Raw genomic sequence first — 21,260 nt, 5'->3', positions numbered from 1 at the left:
TCCTCAAAGTCTCTTAGGCAATTTTATAGCAAATTTTCTGAACTTAAAAAAAAAATCAGAAATGGTCACTCATGGTCCCTATATTTGAAAATCGAAAAACTGCTAATTTTTAACTGAAATTTAATTTTTGGTGGCTATATCTTGAAAACGAGGCAAAAAATCTGTGAAGTACGTTCCGATTGCAAATTAACATTTTGAATAAAACATGGGGTCAAAAAGAAATTATGTATGAAATTTCGATTTTCTCCAAAAATCACTTTTTTAAAAAAAAATCATAACTCGGCGACAAAAATTATCACCATACTTCTGTCCCCTAAAACATATCAAAAAAATTCGAAAATAAAAAAAACGTAGATTTTGGGAAATTGAGTTTTTGGAAAAAAAGGTAAATTAAAATATCGGCTATTTTTTTCCGTGTACCTTTTTTATCTGAATAGTTCTCTACAAAATCTACAACTTTGCAGAAGACACCAAATTGATCAGAAAATTCCTACAAAAGTTACAGATTTTCGAAAATTTACGTACCATTTTTGTATGGACAGCTGCTAAATTTGTATGGAGACTTGTATGGGTAAACTGATGACACAAAATGGCATCTTTGGTATAGGATAGGAAAGGCCCCAACAAAGTTTGAGTCAAATAAAAAAATACAGAAAATAAAAATGGTCGAAATCGGCCGATTTCGTGGGGAATTGCTCTATAATTAATTAGATTTTTTTCTTGTTTTTAGTCTACGGAAAATTGCTACTACAGAGCTTGACACTGACCTACCTGCGCAGGCTCAACTCGAGGGAAAGTATTAATTGGCGTCATCCATAAAGTACGTACGCTCTTAGGGGGGGAGGGGGGGTTACCGTAGGTGTGACAAGATGTGACGAAGGGGGGAGGGGGGGTTTGCGAGACTGTGACGTCACGCTAGGTTTTTTTTTATGATTGCATTATATTAATTCGAAATATTCACCATTAAATTAAAGAGAGATTGGGTCATACAACAATTTTTTTGTATGACTCAAACTCACCCCCAGACCCAATGTCACCCCTGATGACGGCATCACATTATAATTTATTATATAGTCACTTTTTTCCAACTGAAACTTCAATATTTTGCAAAGTCTTGCTTGATAAAAATAAATGCTTTGAAAGCAGGGTGTTCATAAGAAAACTGCTATTAATGGTTTGATTTATTAGATACAACAGTTTTCAAGATTTGTTTCTACTTGAATGTTATACCAGGTCTTCAAATTTTTAAAAGATACAAAACTATTCTAAATAATATTCTAAAAAATGAATAATTAGACAACTTATTTTTTTTCATATTAAAATTGTCGAAAATACCAAATTTTAAGAGTATAAAGATATAAAAACTATAAAAAATCTCATCGAAAACAAGGGGGGGGGGGAGTCTGGCAAACTGTGACGTACTTTTTGAGGGGGGGTTCAACCTTGTGTGACAAAGTGTGACATAGGGGGGAGGGGGGGTTAATTTTGGCCGATTTTTGCGTGACATACTTTATGGATGACGCCTAAGTTTAGGGTCCCCAGAAACACTTGCACTTTGATCAAAAAATATTTCCCGTTTCCCGGGAAATTTGTAAATTTCCCGGGAATTCTCGAAATGCAAGCGGAAGTATACATTTTCCTACCTTTTTGACACCAAAACATGAAATCATACAAAAAATAATAATTAGAGAACCTTATTTGTATTTATTCATTTCAAACTACTGTTCATATTGAACTAATCAGCTTGTCTGTAAATTTCATGTCAAGGTTTAATTCAGATAATATTTTTTTTCTGAAGCATTCACAACTAGGAATATTGTTTGCTTATTTGTTGGGCAACAAAAAATACGCTATTGAGCAATTCCAGCTCAAATCAGGAATTTTTCTGGTACTTTTGTACCCGACCCTCTCCGATTTCAATGAAACTTTTTAGACATGTTATCTTAGACCTAAATAAGCCATTTTTATGTATATGGAGCCAATAGTACTCGAATATAACATTTGAGAAGGGCGTAAGGTATTTAAATATTTTTGTATTTTGCAATTTAAAAATTACTGTATCTCGAAGCCATTGCGTCGTATCAAAAAGTGGTCAAAGACAAACTTGTAGGAAATTGGACGGGCTTTCTGAAAAAAATACACTGAAACAAAAATACACGCCACTTCTATGAGATTTTTTGATTTTTAAGTTTAAAACTTAAATTTAAAGGTGTTGTCACGATTTTTTTTCGTTCAAAATTTTTGAGGAAATAGCCTAAGATGTTACCAAAAGACGACAACAAATGCAGGATGGTATGTCTCTCCTAAAAAAATACAAAAATAATTTACTTAAACTGTTTTTTTGAAAAGTGGTCTAGACGTCAAAATTTTCAAAAACCCATGGTGGGAATCGATTTCCCAGACAATTTTACATAAATATCTCCATATTGACCATTGTCCTATGTCCAATCCTTGGGAAGATACAGCGGTTTTAAAAATAAAAATGATGAAAAAATGTTTTTTTTTGTGGTTTTTGGCAATTTCTATATGACAGACTTGGTTTTTCAGTCTCGTTAATATTTTTACCGGAAAGCTCGTCCGATTTCCCATAAGTTTGCCTTTGACAGCTTTTTGATTTGACTCGTTTTGATATTTTCGTAAGCTAATTTACTATCCAGGTTTCTACCACACTGAAAAAAATATTCCCTTTTCAGTTATTAACAATGTAATTAAGCTTATATCTGTAAGCCCTTACATCCAATTGAAATGCTGTCAAAGGCAAACTTATGGGAAATTGGACGAGCTTTCCGGTAAAAATATTAACGAGACTGAAAAACCAAGTCTGTCATATAGAAATTGCCAAAAACCACAAAAAAAAACATTTTTTCATCATTTTTATTTTTAAAACCGCTGTATCTTCCCAAGAATTGGACATAGGACAATGGTCAATATGGAGACATATATGTAAAATTGTCTGGGAAATCGATTCCCACCATGGGTTTTTGAAAATTTTGACGTCTAGACCACTTTTCAAAAAAACAGTTTAAGTAAATTATTTTTGTATTTTTTTAGGAGAGACATACCATCCTGCATTTTTCGTCAGTCTTTTGGTAATATCTTAGGCTATTTCCTCAAAAATTTTGAACGAAAAAAAATCATGACAACACCTTTAAATTTAAGTTTTAGACTTAAAAATCAAAAAATCTCATAGAAGTGGCGTGTATTTTTGTTTCAGTGTATTTTTTTCAGAAAGCCCGTCCAATTTCCTACAAGTTTGTCTTTGACCACTTTTTGATACAACGCAATGGCTTCGAGATACAGTAATTTTTAAATTGCAAAATACAAAAATATTTAAATACCTTACGCCCTTCTCAAATGTTATATTCGAGTACTATTGGCTCCATATACACAAAAATGGCTTATATAGGTCTAGTATAACATGTTTAAAAAGTTTCATTGAAATCGGAGAGGGTCGGGTACAAAAGTACCAGAAAAATTCCTGATTTGAGCTGGAATTGCTCTATTATGGAATGAATATTACTTGTCTAAAAACCTATTTTAACGATTTTTTTGTTATATCATTTGAAAATAAGATAATAACCATTTTTGTTTACCTTGACCAAATTGGATGAAAATTGGATTGATATAATTAATTTTTCAAAAAGGATTGTTCGAGAAGCATTTGTTTAAAAGTATTCGAGAAATAACTGTTTGATGTTTTAAATTTGAAATATGAAAAAATATCGTTAATTTCAACCACTTTTACACTATGAAAATTATTTTAATCTAATTAATTTATTAGGCATATAACCATCTAACTAAAATCATACCATAAATTAACCATGAAAAATTATTAAAAAATAACTTCGTATCATATTAAATTTACCCAAAGAATGCAACCATATTTCAAAAACTCGCTTCAAATATTGTAAAACTTTGAGTTGTGATTTCATGAAATAGTGTTTAAAGTTAAAAAGCGCTAGAAGTTGGATTTTTAATGCAAATTCAATGATCATCTATTTATTCACAAGATGAAAATACTTGTTCTGAAATAACTAATTTGCCTTCGAAACTTTATTTCTGCATGATATTTTTTTTTTCATTTCACCTTCTGGTCACTGAGACAAATTTAAAAGCCATTTTGTTGTTGTCGAGCATAGATTTTCACTGTTCAAACACTTTGATTAAAAAAATACTTTTCAACAAAATATAATAATATTTTTTTTTTATTTGGTACGATTTGAAAGACAGCAGAGCAATTCTCTGAGATTTCGGTCATTCGATTTTTTCTGTATTTTTTAATCTGACTGAAACTTTTTTGGTGCCTTTGGTATGCCCAAAGAAGCCATTTTGCATCATTAGATTGTCCATATAATTTTCCATACAAATTTGGCAGCTGTCCATACAAAAATGATATGTGAAAATTCAAAAATCTGTATCTTTTGAAGGAATTTTTTGATCGATTTGGTGTCTTCGGCAAAGTTGTAGGTATGAATATGGACTACACTGAAAAAAAATGATACACGGTAAAAAAAAATTTGGTGATTTTTTATTTAACTTTTTGTCACTAAAACTTGATTTGCAAAAAACACTATTTTTAATTTTTTTTTTATTTTTTGATATGTTTTAGAGGACATAAAATGCCAACTTTTCAGAAATTTCCAGAATGGGCAAAAAATCTTTGACCGAGTTATGAATTTTTGAATCAATACAATTTTTTTTCAAAAAATTGAAATATTGGTTGCAAACATTTTTCAATTTCATTTTTTGATTTAAAATTGAATTTGCAATCAAAAAGTACTTTAGTGAAACTTTGATAAAAGGCACCGTTTTCAAGTTATAGCCATTTTTATGTAACTTTTTTCAAAATAGTCGCAGTTATTGATTTTTTTAAAATAGTGCCCATGTTTGCCCACCTTTGAAAAAAATATTTTTGAAAAGCTGAGAAAATTCTCTATATTTTGCGTTTTCGGACTTTGTTGATACGACCCTTAGTTGCTGAGATATTGCCATGCAAAGGTTTAAAAACAAGAAAATTGATGTTTTCTAAGTCTCACCCAAACAACCCACAATTTTCTAATGTCGATATCTCAGCAACTAATGGTCCGATCTACAATGATAAAATATGAAACATTCGTGAAATTTTCCGATCTTATCGAAAAAAATATTTTCAAAAATTTTAAATCAAGACTAACATTTCAAAAAGACCAAACATTCAATATTACGCCCTTTCAATATGTTAGTCTTGATTTAAAATTTTTGAAAATATTTTTTTCGATAGGATCGGAAAATTTCACGATTGTTTTATATTTTAACATTGAAAATCGGACCATTAGTTGCTGAGATATCGACATTAGAAAATTGTGGGTTGTTTGGGTGAGACTTAGAAAACATCAATTTTCTTGTTTTTAAACCTTTGAATGGCAATATCTCAGCAACTAAGGGTTGTATCAACAAAGTCCAAAAACGCAAAATATAGAGAATTTTCTCAGCTTTTCAAAAATATTTTTTTCAAAGGTAGGCAAACATGGGCACTATTTTAAAAAAAATCAATAACTGCGACTATTTTGAAAAAAGTTACATAAAAATGGTTATAACTTGAAAACGGTGCCTTTTATCAAAATTTCACTAAAGTACTTTTTGATTGCGAATTCAATTTTACATCAATAAATGAAATTGAAAAAAATTTGCGACCGATATTTCGATTTTTTGAAAAAAATTGTATTGATTCAAAAAATCATAACTCGGTCAAAGATTTTTTGCCCATTCTAGAAATTTCTGAAAAGTTGGCATTTTATGTCCTCTAAAACATATCAAAAAATAAAAAAAAATAAAAATAGTGTTTTTTTGCAAATCAAGTTTTAGTGACAAAAAGTTAAATAAAAAATCACCAAATTTTTTTTTACCGTGTATCATTTTTTTCCAGTGTAGTCCGTATCCATAGCTACAACTTTGCCCAAGACACCAAATCGATCAAAAAATTCCTTCAAAAGATACAGATTTTTGAATTTTCACATATCATTTTTGTATGGACAGCTGCCAAATTTGTATGGAAAATTATATGGACAATCTAATGATGCAAAATGGCTTCTTTGGGCATACCGAAGGCACCAAAAAAGTTTCAGCCGGATTAAAAAATACAAAAAATAAAATTAAAGAAAAAAGACCGATTCCGTAGAAAACTGCTCAGCATCAAACTTTTGAAAATTTATAATATTTTCTCAAAGTTGCATGATTTTTTACAAGCATTCAAACCATTAACACCTAAACTACCAAGCTCGAGTAAAAGGGGGAGTTTATATGGAAACTCCCCCTTTTTCTCGAGCTTGGAAGTTTAGATGTTAATTGATCCTCATTTTGACCATTAAAGTTGCTGTTCTATACAATTCTGTTTCAAAATATTAATCAGAAACAGGATCAGAATAATTTTTGGTCAAATTTCAAATTTCTCGGGAATCCCCGGGATATCCCGGGAAAAGCCATTCGACCTTGTCTAAATATTTTTGAAAAAATCAAAGTGCACGTGTTTCTGGGGACCCCAAACTTCATGCTTCCCGTCGAGTTAAGCTTGCGCTGAAATTTTGTTGGTCGTCTTTATCAATTCGTCCTTCATGCTTATCAAGTTTATGTTGCGAATGATATATTACGAAAACTGATAAGATCGGGGCACGTTCACGGTTTTACCTTACATCCAAAATACGGTGTAATCCTTCGTCCCTCATCCGAGAGAGACCCGCTCATCGAGGAGAAAAGAGTCCTTCCACGAGAGAAAGGACCTCCTCTCTCCGACCGTCGGAAAGAAAGGACATGAATCTCCCGCCAGAGAGCTTTTAAAATACATCCGTTACAGTTGACACTTCCGCATTGTCGGTCGGTGCGTCGAACGGGCCTCATCGCGTGCGTTACAAGTGGCCACCATCGTCGGTCGGAACACACGGAATTGGCCGGCACATTTTGTTTGTGTTTTTTTTGGTCGTGCGCTGGAAGGATAATAACAGGTGCTCTGCTCGTTTCACCACGTGCGCGCACCTATTTCGTGAATCGTGTGATATTCGACGCGTGTGAAAACGAGTGTTTTGGTGTCACATTGCAAGGAGAGGTGGGGAAAAAACGTTGTGAATTTGCTTTTCACAGACTGTTTGATGGTCGTGTTATTATAAAAAAGTGGCACTCGAAAAAAAGTGGACAAATGTTGACGTTGGTTTATGAGCTGGTGTTGGCTTAATTTATGATGTGCAACTGGATTCTGTGGTACTAGGTGAGTGGTGGAAAAACACTGTGTTCAATTAGTGTGGTTCTCTTTGAAGCTGTGTTCGTGTGGTTTACGTTTAATTATTTTGCCCAGAATTCACAGGAAGGTTTTTTTTTTAATTTAGGAGCCAACATGCGATATTTTAAATTTTCATTGCAAACTCTTCCCAGAAGGCAATTTTTTGGGAACAACATTTTAGGGAAATTTTGCTCAATACTATGGAAAGCTAAATAAATAATAATGCTTGAATGTACTTTCTGAAGCCAGCGGTGGAATAAATGGCCTAGCCAATTTTTACAATTTTTAACCATAATTTGTCTATGGGTTGATGACGTCATAATACGGAGTATTGTTCCATTTATTACCAGACTGCCAATTTTTACATTTTATAAACTTTTTTTGGAAAAAAAACATTGACCATTGAAATCCACAAATTCGAACCACTTTTTTGCTTCAAAAAATCAAACCATTCACATTTACGACTCCCAGGTCTTATGCGGTTTCTATAAAGGTTTCTTCTTGAACCAAGGAGTCCGAAGGCTTGGATGGGGAGGGCACCCAAACCTCTTTCTACTTCAAGGAACCTTCCACCTGACGACCTTTGGATTGCGAGTCTAACCGCCGCCAGCGATTCCACCGATTCCACTTTTTTTGCTTACAGATGTGTAGACAAACTTTGGAGCGGCCGTGGCTGACTGGTCACGGTGTTCGCTTTGTAAGCGAATGGTTCTGGGTTCGATGCCCATCTGCTCCCAACGAGAAAGTTAAAGAACACAGAAATTTGAAATCATGAATATGAACGAAAAATCAAAGTCGCTCGAGGCGGGGTTCGATCCCCCGTCCTTTGGATTGCTAAGCAAAAATGCTAACCACTAGGCCATGACGACTTGGTGTGATTGGATTGGAATTAGGAATACTGTTACAGAGAGCGAGTTGTGGCGCTATAACCACGGCAAATAGTGTCCAGGGCATTCGTGGAAATACAATGTCCCATCCCAGAGGGTCCCGGAGTACCAAACCTTCTTAGCATGGTGCTCCCAACGAATACAACCAAATCTCGGAGCGTATGGTGGTGTGTCCCCACGCTTCTTCCACCCCTGTCGATTCAGAATTGTGTTGTTGTTCGAACACTCAGTGCTCAAACTCAACCCAATTACGAGTCATCTCTGCGATAGGCTTTACGCAGTAGGCCTGGCCGCTTTAACGCTTGTGATGTTTCAATGCATTCTAATGCAATGGCGCACTACAAATGTTAATAAATGACAAGAAGAGTGCTAGGCGTCATCTAACCTAAGGCACTCTCCAGGATCCCTTCGAAAGATTGGCTGCGCTAGGGTCTGATTAGATTAGATTAGATTACAGATGTGTAAACAAACTTTGGTTTTCTCCTAGAGTTCAAATTTTAAACAAAACGATGACTTCAAGCGCTGAAACCACTGAAACTCTACAATTACAATTAATCTTGAAATGCAGTACTTTTGTTAAAAAAAACTACTTTTGTTACCGAAAAAGCAAAGGCACATATTATATATAGAGCAATTCCATGCCAAAAAGGGAATCGGTTGTACCGGACCCTCTCCGATTTCAATGAAACTTTTTAGACATGTTATCCTACGCTTATATAAGCCATTTTTGTGTATATGGAGCCAGTTTCGCTCGATAATGACATTTGAGAAGGGCGTAAGTGTTTTCAATATTTTTGTAAAATGGAATATTAATATTTCTGTATCTCGAAGCCGTTGCATCGTATCAAAAAGTGGTCATAGACAAACTTGTAGGAAATAAGACGGGCTTTTTGATAAAAATACACTGAAAGAAAAAAACACTCCACTTTTATGAGATTTTTTGATTTTTAAGTTTAAATGTCAAATTTGAGGAGGAGCCCTCGATTTTTTTTTGTTCAAAATTTTTGTGAAAATAGCCTAAGATGTTACAAAAACTCACGAAAAATGCAGAATGGAGCAAATCACCTAAAAAATACAAAAATCATTTACTGAAACTGTTTTTTTAAAGTGCTCTAAACGTCAAAATTTTCAAAAATCGAATACGGGAATCGATTCTCCAGTCAATTTTACATAAAAGTCTCCATATTGACCATTGTCCTATGCAGGGCTTGTGAAATTTCGACTTTGTTTGTGATAGCTGACAGAACACTCCAATCGTCTTCACCACGACAACCTGATTTTTACATTCTGCTTTCGTTCGTTTCACACACAAAGGAATGAGTGCTACGCAAAGTCACTCACACAATCATTGACTTCCCTCCAGGAGAAAAATCGCCTAGAGAGCGGTCGTTTGACATTCTACCGAGATTCCGATCATCTCTCCAATGATAGCAATCATATGATTTCTGTCACCACGCAGCATACACTAGGAAGAGAGAGACAAAAACGAGAGAAAGAGAAAGAGCACGTTGTCTCGTTCGGGCGACTGCTTGAGTGGTGCTCATTTTTCGTTCGTTTTGTCTTCGTGTTTACGTTCATCGACCGTCGCCAAGCAATGACGGTCATGATAGGCGTTGTGTGTCAGCGATCAAATATCGTTTTGGGAAATGATCGCTGACAGAAAGTTCTATGAAATATTGAGCAGTCCCGTTCAGTGATAGATCCCTTTTCAAGCATTGGTCCTATGTCCATTCCTTGTGAAGTTACAGCGGTTTTAAAAATAAAAATGTTGAAAGAGTTGGTTTTTTGGTGATTTTTAACATTTTCTATATTACAGAATTTATTTTTCAGTCTCGTAAATATTTTTACTGGAAAGCTCGTCCAATTTCCCACAAGATTGTCTTTGATCAATTTTCGAAATAACCCGTTTTTTATGATTTAAGCTAAGTTACTATCCAGGTTACTACCATCCACTGAACGACACTAAAAAAAATATTCTGTTTTCAGTTATGAGTAGGGTTAGTGAAATTTCACGATTTCGCGGACAGCGTGAAATCCGCGAAATTTGTCTTTTTCCGCGAAATCCCGTGAAATTTTATGTTTGCGTGAAAATGTAACGATTTTTCTCAAAATATTGTATTAAACTCAAATAGCGAGTGAATAACCTTGTTCAATTACTAATATAGGGTTAGTGAATTTTGACGATTTATGTTTGCCGACGGTATAAAGCTCTTGAAATTTATCGATTTTCTCAAATATTTTTTTTTTAAATAGCATTATAATAAATATTTCAACAATAAAGACTATTTAAGTAAATTTTATTAGTTTTCAATTGAAAAGCTTGATTCGAACCATATGAAGAATTGTTCAGGTTTTTCAGTATTTTTGAAACTTTCTAAATTTATAAAAATACTACTCTTTTATTTTAAAGGTATAATTCCAAAGAAATTAAAAAAAAATGAGCTTTATTCAAAATGAAATAAATTTTAACCATTAAAAAAAATCTGATTTATTCTGAGTCCTTTTTAAATAATTTTTACGATATTTAATTATTTATTAGGGTGGATAATTCTCTTGAAAGTTAAAAATAGCACCTTTTTCATTTTATGTTCTAATTTTGAATAAAAATTTCTATTTCGTTACCAATTATATTATTTTTGCCTATTGATTTTAAATTAAGCTTTTGAAAAAGGAGATGAAAACCTTAAAAAATATTTTGAGTGGACTAATTGTCGCGGAAAATTAAAACTATTTTACTCATTTTGGCTGGCCAAGATTGTTGAATCTTGCTTTGATATGAAATTCAATAAAATGTAAACTGATAAAACAGAAGCAAATCAGCGAGAACTTTTTAGCTTTATGAGTCGAATATTCAAAAAAAAGCAGTTCAACAAATGATAATGCGCATGCTTACATTTTGTTTCAAAATATAAATAGAGCCCATCCATTAGCCAGATGGAAACTTTTTTGAAAATAAGCAGATTTTTTTGTGTCAAGTTAAAATTTATTGGGGATTTTTTAAAGTTTATTGAAGAATAATATTTAATGAAGCTAAAAAGTAGTTTTTGTGATTTAAACATAAGATTTTCAGAGTTACTTTAACATTTTTCACGTTCCGTGAAATTTGCGTGAAATTTGGTGTTTTGAAATTGAGGTCCCCGTGAAATTTTCTATTTTCAAGCGTGAAAAATCACTAAGCCTAGTTATGAGTAATGCAATTAGCTTTATACAGCAATTCCCCACGAAAACAGCATGATTCGAAAAAAAAATTCTCCGATCGAGCTCAATTTTTTTCTGGGGGATCCTTGGCCGAAATAATTGGACCCGTATTTTTTTGTTTGGCCATTAGGGTGACCTACGCCGTGTTAGAGTGGTTCGAAAAATGGCAATTTTCGTCGATTTTCGCAAAAACCACTTTTTTAAAAAAGTCATATCTCCGCGCCATTTCGTCCGATTTTAGCTGTCCTAGACACAAAAGAAAGGTTATTAGTTTGGCTGTTTGGGAAAAATAGTAAGAAGTTTCAAAAATCTAGCTTAACATTTGAAAAGGTTGTATGAAAACTTAAAATGCTGTTTTGAAGGTATGTCTGAAAATATTTTTATCGGATTCCTCGAAAAATTTCACATAACACATCAAAAAATTGTGAAGTTATGTTTTCGATACTCTGAGATACGATTTTTTGAAAATAAAAACTGGATTTTTCGACGCGCCACGCGCAAAAATGGGAAAATGACGAAAACGGGAAAAAATCGGCTTTTTTCACTAAAACTGCGATAACTTTAAAATTTCAGCGATGACCTATACATGTTATGGTACCAAAAGTTGCGTCTTTTAATAACAAAAATTTTGGTATCCTGAATCTATCATACAACCCATCGTTAGATAGGTAATCAAAAAACCTTTCCAACGAGCCCAAAATATTGAAGATCTGACAACGCTATCAAAAGTTATGAGCAATTGTGTTAAAACATAATTGTGACAGATACAATAAAGGGTGAACATTGCAAAAGATCCGGCTGAGGCAGCACTAAGCTTTATAGAATCGGCCTCGTTTTCCCAAGCTTTTATCATGTTATGGCTTTTAAAGCAGAAACGTAAGTAACGCTTTTATAGCATTTGTTTGCATGTATTCAGGCGCATTTGAATACACGCAGAAAGCGTTTTCAATTGATTTTAGGAGGAAGGCATCAACCACTAAGGTGGATTAAAGTAACGTTTTTAAATTTATATAAGTTGAGGTATATCGAATCGAGAGACTTTTATTTTTCGTTCATGTTCAGAGTTTCAAGATTAATATTTCCTGTACTTTCTCGTTGGGAGCAGATGGGAATCGAATTCAGGACCATTCGCTTACAAAGCGAACACCGTAACCAGTCAGTCACGACCGCTATGTATATTAGGGTGGGTACGTTTTTCAAAAAGTCCTCGGATCAAGTTTTTGTATGGTTCCCCTTGTAGGGCATGCCCATAGGGACTTTCATGCCAAATATAAGCTCATTTGGTTGTAAACTGGCTGCGCGCATCAGGGTTAAAGTTTACATGGGAATTACTATGGGAAATTGGGACTTTTTGTTCAAACGCTCCTACAGGTCTGGGAAAATCACGCGCCAACTTCTGGTATGGTCAGGCCTATGGGGAATGGTCTGGAGAACACTTTTCCCGAAGAGAGCATATGGATTCGTTGTTCCTAGACCTGGCGCATCGGCAAACAATCCGATGTCTCCGGAATCAACGGTTTTCCCTCAAAAAGCATCAAATTTTCCTTAGCATGCTATGAAAGCTTGATGCACACCGCGACGCCATACGTCAGACAGCTACCACGTGGGTGAGAAACGGCTGGAATATTTAATTGCAAACCTTCTTTTAACTTGAAAATGATCATTTCGAGTAATCCTGATATTATTAAGTCGAATTCAGAATCTTTGCATAGCAAATTTGTATTTTTTGCAAATATTTCAACCACGTGGTAGCTGTCTGACGTATGGCGTCGCGGTGTGCATCAAGCTTTCATAGCATGCTAAGGAAAATTTGATGCTTTTTGATGGAAAACCGTTGATTCCGGAGACATCGGATTGTTTGCCGATGCGCCAGGTCTAGGAACAACGAATCCATATGCTCTCTTCGGGAAAAGTGTTCTCCAGACCATTCCCCATAGGCCTGACCATACCAGAAGTTGGCGCGTGATTTTCCCAGACCTGTAGGAGCGTTTGAACAAAAAGTCCCAATTTCCCATAGTAATTCCCATGTAAACTTTAACTCTGATGCGCGCAGCCAGTTTACAACCAAATGAGCTGATATTTGGCATGAAAGTCCCTATGGGCATGCCCTACAAGGGGAACCATACTAAAACTTGATCCGAGAACTTTTTGAAAAACGTACCCACCCTAATGTATATAAGTTGAGGAATATTACATCGAAAATCGAAAAATTGTTCAACCTTGGAAAAATAACTTTTTTGGATTTAATTGGTTTGAAGATTTGTTCTTGTTTTTAAGTAGAACTTTTGTGAATCGAAACTCCATATGAATTGTGAAAAAAGACCTAGATTGTAATTTAAAAAAAAAAAAATCAATATTATTTCTGATTCCCATGACATTTTTGCGAAGATGATTTGACATGTTTCACAATGCCTGTTGTAAACCTGTTTCAAATATTTCACTTGAAATTTTTGCTTTAGATTTTTTCGTTGGATAATGTCATTTTATGAACAATATTACAAGACTTTAAGTTATTTTTTTTTCGTGTGACTTTAAAAATTGGCGAACAAAATTTAAGAATTATAGTAATTATTTTTTAATATAATACTTAATAATATATAAATAGTACTTTCTGTAATTTCAAGGTATGTACGTGGGTGTACAGATTACTGAACATAAGATGACGAACTGTTTGATCAAGCGAACACCTGTGAACTGGACCAAGCTGCCGGCGGGTATGAGAATTATTCATTCATTCATTCATTCAGTACTTTCTGTGATTTCAAGGTCATTTTGACATTTTTCACGTTTCTCGAAATTACCGTAAAATTTAGTGATTATGGCCCTTCTGAAGATGGCAAGTTTTGAGCGTGAAAAATCACTTGCAATTTCAAATTTAGGATTTATTGCAGTATACTTCGAAAGTCTATAAACTGTAAAACTAAGACACAGAAATGCCTGTTAATCAGTTTTATCTTTCAACTTCTTAAAAACGGTAAACACCAAATCCATTAAACTTCGCTCATGACCTTGAAACATCACGTGTCAATCGGAAGAATATATAATGAAGCTCCCCTGTTTTCAACTCCCTACTCAATTCATCGGTCAAACCCAGAAAACGTGAACGAGTGAAAGCGTTCCCAGAATTTCTCATTCATTAGGCGAACTTTGGTTCGAGGTGTTGTCTCAGAGGCAATCAATGAATGGCAGCGTGGAGTTTGCGTAGGCCGGTGAACCATCCCACCACCAATATAATTAATTGAATCAGATTGAGGTCTTTGTCAACGTGCCTTTTTCGGTGGAGGAAACTTGCACTAGTGTCGTGCCGTAAACTTGACTGACAGCGACCGGTCGATACGTCTTGCTGTCCACACGCACGCCTTCGAAGAATTTCAATCAGCTTCACTTTCCCTTCGCTGCGACCCCTGTCCTGTACGAGATAGCGAGATAAGCGCGATAGTCGTCCAGACTTTGACTTGTATTGACAAAGTTTTGATGTAAATTACCGGTACGTGCGCAGCGGCCGTGTGTGCCCTCAGAACCTGTTTACATGACAGCTGGCCTAACACGACACGACACGGCTTAGTGGGTCCGAACTCCGCACTGGGGGGAGTGGCATTGTAGCAGGAGATATCATCTATCCCGTCGTGGGTTCTTTTTGTAGGGCTTGCTCATCTTCTGATTGCCATCTTTTGCCTCGTCGTGGACGTAAGCAAAATTAGGTCGGACTCCCCCACCGAGGAATCGGTGTGTTTGTGGTTAAGGTGTGAGGGCAGAAAAGTTTCTCTTGTTTCATTTGATGGAATTTCTGGATGTTATGATCGGCAAAGCACAAGATGAGAGTTGATAAAGTTACTAAATGTTTAATTTTTCAGCAGGTAACATTGGTCAATTCAATTCAATTAGAATCGATCAATTGCTCAGTGCTGATCGAATAATCTTAATCTTAATCGATACGGAATAAATCGTGACTTAATGTAATAACAGCGATTGGTTGCTCAATACCGAATTTTGCTTGGCATAGTTTGCCGAAAAATATACACAGTAAAAAATTGTGTAAATTTGGAAGGTGAAATTTTGGAATGTTGAATACTAACTCTTTTATGATGTAATTTTCCTCAATTTAGACTGAAAAAGCGACATTACAACAGAAAAGTGGTAAAATTACACATTTTCAGAGGTAAAGTTACACATTTTTTCTGACATAAAAAATGTACCCCTTCCCAGATGTAATATTACCATGATTTTTTTTCTGTGTATCTTTAATGATTTAATTTCAATATCCTAACAACAAATATATTTAAAAAATTACCAACTGGTGGCTGGTTGGAATGATGTTGTTAATCTTAATTTAATTCGGTTATGTTTTAGTTTCAAACTAACAAGTTTATGAGACCCTCATCGTCAGGTCACATTGTCCAACGATGCTGTTGCGCTGTTTCAGCTGCATAGCCTCGAGCTGCGAAGTAAGTTAGCAGCATGAAAATGCAGCACCACCGCCATACCAAAGGGAGAAAATAAATAAACAGGCATTATATGGAAAACTCAACTGTCCAACAAAGTTTCCCTATGACGTTGGTGTTGGCGCGCTGAGATGAAGGTGGGAAAACTCATTTCCACCAACACCAAAACCTTTTCAAGGGTGGGGGCACCTTCAACATGCGAATAAAACGGTTAGTGCCAACCCCCAAGGCTCGATGGGTAGTTTCAAGAACGAAACGGAAAACTTTCGTGACGGCGAATGATGGAAAACCGTAGCGCCTGTTTTGACATAATTCCTCCTCGCGGCTGGGACACGAAAGTCTATAATGGGCTCTCTCCTCCAAGGCAGTTGGCCCCGTGGCACACAGACCAACATTCCTCGTCATCACCATTTAAGTGACGTCAGGCAGCTCAAAGCTCGGCATTGCTTTGGTGCTGGATGAAATATTAGCCCCATAACCGTGTGGCAACCATTTACACTGTTTAGGGTTTCCTCCATTCATGGCCCAGAAGGTATCATAAACCATTAAAAACCAACCCCCAGCACTGGGTTCTCACCTACATTTTCAAGCCTTCTTTGTAAGTGCTAATTTTCACTCTAGAAAATGCGTTTTATTCGAACACGCGAGCAGGGTTTGGCACGGTGTTCCCACTAGGGTGATTTTGGAATCTGCACATCTTCAAATAGTTTCAAGCAATATTTTAACATTCCAACTCCCAACCCTTTAAAAAAGCTGGAACGGTAGCTTCAACTCGCTGTTTCTCGAGCATAACTCAACCAATCGAGCCGATTCTTTTTTCCAGTGAATTGTAAGGATGTCTAGATGATCCTAAAACTTTGTAGAACTCGATTTGATCAAACCTGTAATTTTTGCGATCAAAAACATCTTTCCATTTTTTTTGCGCGTGTAAAAAAATATCGTTCAAAATTCTGCGAACGGATCTACAATTTTTGTTGTTTTTAATTTGGCGAGGCCGCGTGGTAGATTTTTTGTGTTTTCTTTTGTATGTTCATGATCGATTGCATGCACTCTATATTCGTAAAATCACAAAAGCCTTGATAATAATAATTAAAACTTACAATAATAAAACGGGAATCGTCTCGTCAGCAGCATCCGATTGCTTGCCTTGAGAATAAAACTATAATCCTTAAACACACTATGCCAATGGTCGCAACGTTTGCTAAGAGCGTATCCTAGACCTGTCACTTTCCCAAAAACTGTAAAACTCCAAGCGAAACATACTTGGGGACACCGTGGAGATTTTTCCTTGTCCCCTTAAAAAAGTGGAGCCTAAATACTTCCCGTCGTCCAAATCTCTTTCCTTTTCTCTGGTGCGCGGTGGAGATGGGAGCGGCCGGCAATGGACGGCTACCTTGGTGGTGAAAATCTGGTTCAGGTGGAGTTGATTCTTTTCCCAATTATTTTTTCCTAGGCAACTTGGGTTTAGACAATCATCACATTACATGGCGAAATCCAGTCTGCACTCCGCTCAAATCACCGTCTCCAAGCGAAGCGATAAATGTATGAAATCCCCAATTTTCTTGGTGTTCTTGTTGCAGGGGTTGCAGGGAGATTCTCAATGGAAATTTAATGCTTCACAGCATTGTTTAACATACCAAAGCTGTACAACTTGATCCTGAAAAGTTATTAGCAACCAGGCTCAGATATCAATGGGTAGTCTCAACCAATGTCGCTAAAAATTGGCAAAGATGCTTGAAATAATCCAAAAAAATCGTTTTCCGCTTGTGGAGCAGGGAGTCATTTTTTTTGGGCACCCTGTTGGACATAGACATTTTTTGTCACTCGATTTTCTCGGAACTGACTTAGTTGATTTTGTCCGGATCAGTTTCATTCGATCCGTCTTGATTTCCTGTAAGTAGTTTTTAGCAATCATTTATTTTTATGAAATACTTCAATAGTTACGTTTACAAACAATTCTGGTTTTTGTATGATTCAAAGAGTAGCAAAGATACTCTTCCTCTTGGGAAACCACACCGAAACGTCCGTGTCAGCTACGTATGGCATTTTGATCGAATTCATCGAAAATCGAGCATGAATAATGTATGGGAGATTTTCTCACCTGTGCCGGTCGATCGCCCACTCTTTCTTTGGCTTGTGCGTTCTGCGTACGTCCTAAGGTTGAGTAAGGCGTGCGTCGGTGGAGACCATTAAATCTTTTTTTCGTGTCCGCTCACCCACCCAAACAAGAGGCCACAACTTGGCGCGGAGTGGGATGTTCTTTTTCCCTGCCTTTATTTGGATAAGCTGGCAGCATCGAGGGGGCGGCTTTAGGGCGGTAAAGGTGAAAAGTATAAAGCTTAACTCAACGGCTGGCATTTGTACCCAAGTTCTGGTGAACTTTATGAATGAAATCTCGTTAACTTTTGCTCGTTTATCAATTTATTATGAACTATTTGACGGGCTTTTCTGGAAGGCATTATGAAACACTAACAAATTTAGAGACTGCTCAAATTCATCAAACGTTACATAAATTGAACAAAAGAATGGCATACCTTAGGTTCGCCGAATCCACCACAACCAATCTCGTAAGTCAAATCGGCCAGATCTCGAAAACATTTCGTTTAACGAAACCGCAACTGGGTTAAGATTTTATCAGGCACTACGAAAGGCCCTATGTAGTAACGTTAAGGAGAGGCGCCCGCCTGTTGTCGTCGCGTTGCCACAAACAGAACCGTCAAGCAGAAGTAAAGCAATTTATCCACAATCAATGAAGCGTTCGAGCGTTGAGCGCGAAGCGACAGCCGATTAGCCCTGCGAAGGGCGTTGGGGGAAATGTATGGGATTGGGAATTGATCAGTGGATTAAATTTGTTTCTTAGAGTCTGGTGAAATTGGCTTTATTGAAAATTTACCTCATTTAAATATTTTTTAGTAATTTAAATTTTAATTGACGGATTGTATAGATTATTGGCTTAATTTTTGTATTGAAGAGTTTTGCTACTATAATTTAATACTCGGATCAATTTAATTACTGTCTAATTTGATTGTTTTCCTGATATTTGATTCGATTGATATAACAATTTGATTTAAATGGAATTTGATGAATATCATTTTGATAGTTAGAATACAGAGCTTCATGGTTTTCCTGACGAATTCCCTGATTTCTTCCAAAAAATATTTTAAATTAAACATCATGGAAGGTTAAAAATTCAAGATCAGCCAATAATCATTAAGCACTCACTATAAAAACAATCGATGGATTTAATGGGTCAAAATTATGGGATGAAGCAATGTTGTTTTCTGATCTGACTCACTCTCCTCTTCGTCCCAGCTCGTGGTGAGATGAAACACGACAGCAAAAGTTTGAAAGATTTCCACGTTTTGATCTTTATTGGAGGCTATTAAACTGTTCCGGCTGCATTAATTATCCATTTAATCGAATTAATTGTCCCCATGGCCTCGAAAAGCACTAGGAGGAAAGGGCGGCTTGTTTGTGGAAATTGTGTGCAGGAAAAGGTCGTCAAATGGCTTCGTAGAAGACTGGGGTCGGGAAACTCCGTGGTAAATTTAGCTTTTGCTAATTGAGATAGAAATAGAATTTTCCGCTGGGATTATGCTGATTGGATTGACCCCAAAACATGAATCAAATTGCAAAATTCGAATCCATGCAATCGCCGCTTGTAGGTCAAACACCGCAGTTATTGATCTTCTGACAAATAAGACAAGCTCGACCTGCAAATTTGAAACGTTGATCCACTTTTCTGTTCGGCAAATAGTCAAATAGTGAAAAAGTGGCCACCAAGTAAATATTGACGCGATGTTGGCTTTACCTTATATGTACCTACTGGGTACGTTGAGGTAGTCCATTTGGTTTGGCTTTTAGTTTGATTGACACGTGTACCGCCAGCCGTTTACAAAGTTCGAATTCGTTTTCGTTACCGTCGGGCGGCCAACATTTCACAACATCAAAACAACCCTCGTCTCAATCTCTGGCAGGGAAGGGGGTGGGTGGCGCACCATCAAACATCAAAGGATTGAGCCAACGTTGGCGTGTGAGCTATAACCATGATTAAGGGATTTGTTTAGTACCGATTGATTCGTCGTTTGTAGATTGGCTTTGTGGTTTTTTTTTTTTCAAAAAGTCAAATTTGTTCTGAAACTCTGAAAACTGTAAATGTAATTATAAAAATGCTACAAAAGTTGAATTTCAGAAGGTTGTAAAATTTGTCGTTGTCGTGCTATCTTGTCGCACGTCGCTTTTTGACGTTCCGAGAAAAACGCGTTCTAATGTAAACAATAAAACAATAAAAAACACGTTTTGTTTGTTTGATTTTTCTGTGCATTGTCCCGAAGTTTGGTTGAATTTGGTTGCCGTAGTCCCGAGTTATAATTAAACATGTTTACAGTAGTCGGGCATGTACGTGTGTCAAACGCGTTCTAACCTGAAATCCCTTTGGTCAGTTTTTGCACTTACAGCAATTTTCAGGGTGTGTCACGATAGCACGACAAGATTGAAACTTTTTTCATATGAAGAGTGACAATAGTGCACGGAGTTTTTTCGGTTTTTATTGAATATTTCAGAATTGAACTCGAATTTTTGGGGTCTGTGGAGGTCAAAAGGTGATACATCTAAATTTGGCAAACAATGCAAATGCGTCAAGATAGCACGAAAACGATGAGATGCTGATGAAAAATTAACCAATTCCTTGTGGAAAATTACCCTTTTTTGACACAAAATCTGTCATAATTCAAAATTTGTAATATTAGATTTATTTACTATTTAAAATAAAATAAACCTTGCTCTTTACTTACTGTGTTAAAAGTACGTAAAACATGGATGGTTTAATAAAAATATACATGACCACTCGTCTTTCAATTTTTTAGGGCATTTGTTAAGTCCATTTCACCCAGTTAAAAAAAAAAATAATAAAGGTCCATCAAGCAAGAAAGCTACAAGCTCGGCATGAATGAATGAATTCTGCAAAACCACACTCGAAACCAAATTTATTTCCAGTGTTGCAATAATATTTATGCTTCGTTGTCACAGAATACATTTTAATATACGATGTGACGCGACCTCACCTCACAGGATGAAGCATTGTTGAACAACAATGGCGATGTTATTAAAAAAAGGAGAGGTTGGATTGATTGGCTTGACCCCCAGACAGAGGGGCAGAATGGAGCAGGAATGACGAGCAGCACACATCAATTCGGTTTTCATGAATGGGAGCCACAGTTCAACTTCGAGCCAAGTGACATGATTAAAATTTATTTTCGTCCTTTGGGAAAGAGAGTGGAGAATGTTGAAAATAAATAGAAGGGTTGTATATGCTTTGATTAACATGTTGATCTGATTTCAATTTTTTTTTTATAAAGAAGAAAGTAGTATTTTAGTTACGTTACATTTTTTTGTCATTGTGTATAAATAGTTTTGCAATGAAAGCAACTGTATCACATATATGGAATGAAAGAATAGGAAAATAAACAGTGATAACAGCGAGAG

General features: G+C 35.8%; 1 protein-coding gene across 1 annotated transcript in view; it reads left to right on the top strand.

Annotated features, from left to right (window-relative positions):
• The first annotated feature begins 6,855 nt into the window (after positions 1-6,855).
• The window catches only part of LOC120416654 (somatomedin-B and thrombospondin type-1 domain-containing protein-like), a 112,490-nt gene continuing 98,085 nt past the window's right edge, over positions 6,856-21,260 (top strand). Inside the window, exon 1 of the mRNA XM_039578465.2 lies at positions 6,856-7,237. The gene's annotated coding sequence lies outside the window, so the exon portion shown is untranslated. The remainder of the gene's footprint in view (positions 7,238-21,260) is intronic.

Source organism: Culex pipiens, chromosome 2 (genome assembly GCF_016801865.2).
Source record: "Culex pipiens pallens isolate TS chromosome 2, TS_CPP_V2, whole genome shotgun sequence".
NCBI lineage: Eukaryota > Metazoa > Arthropoda > Insecta > Diptera > Culicidae > Culex > Culex pipiens.
Note: the sequence above shows the minus strand (reverse complement) of the source record. Positions and strands in the feature narration are given on the sequence as shown.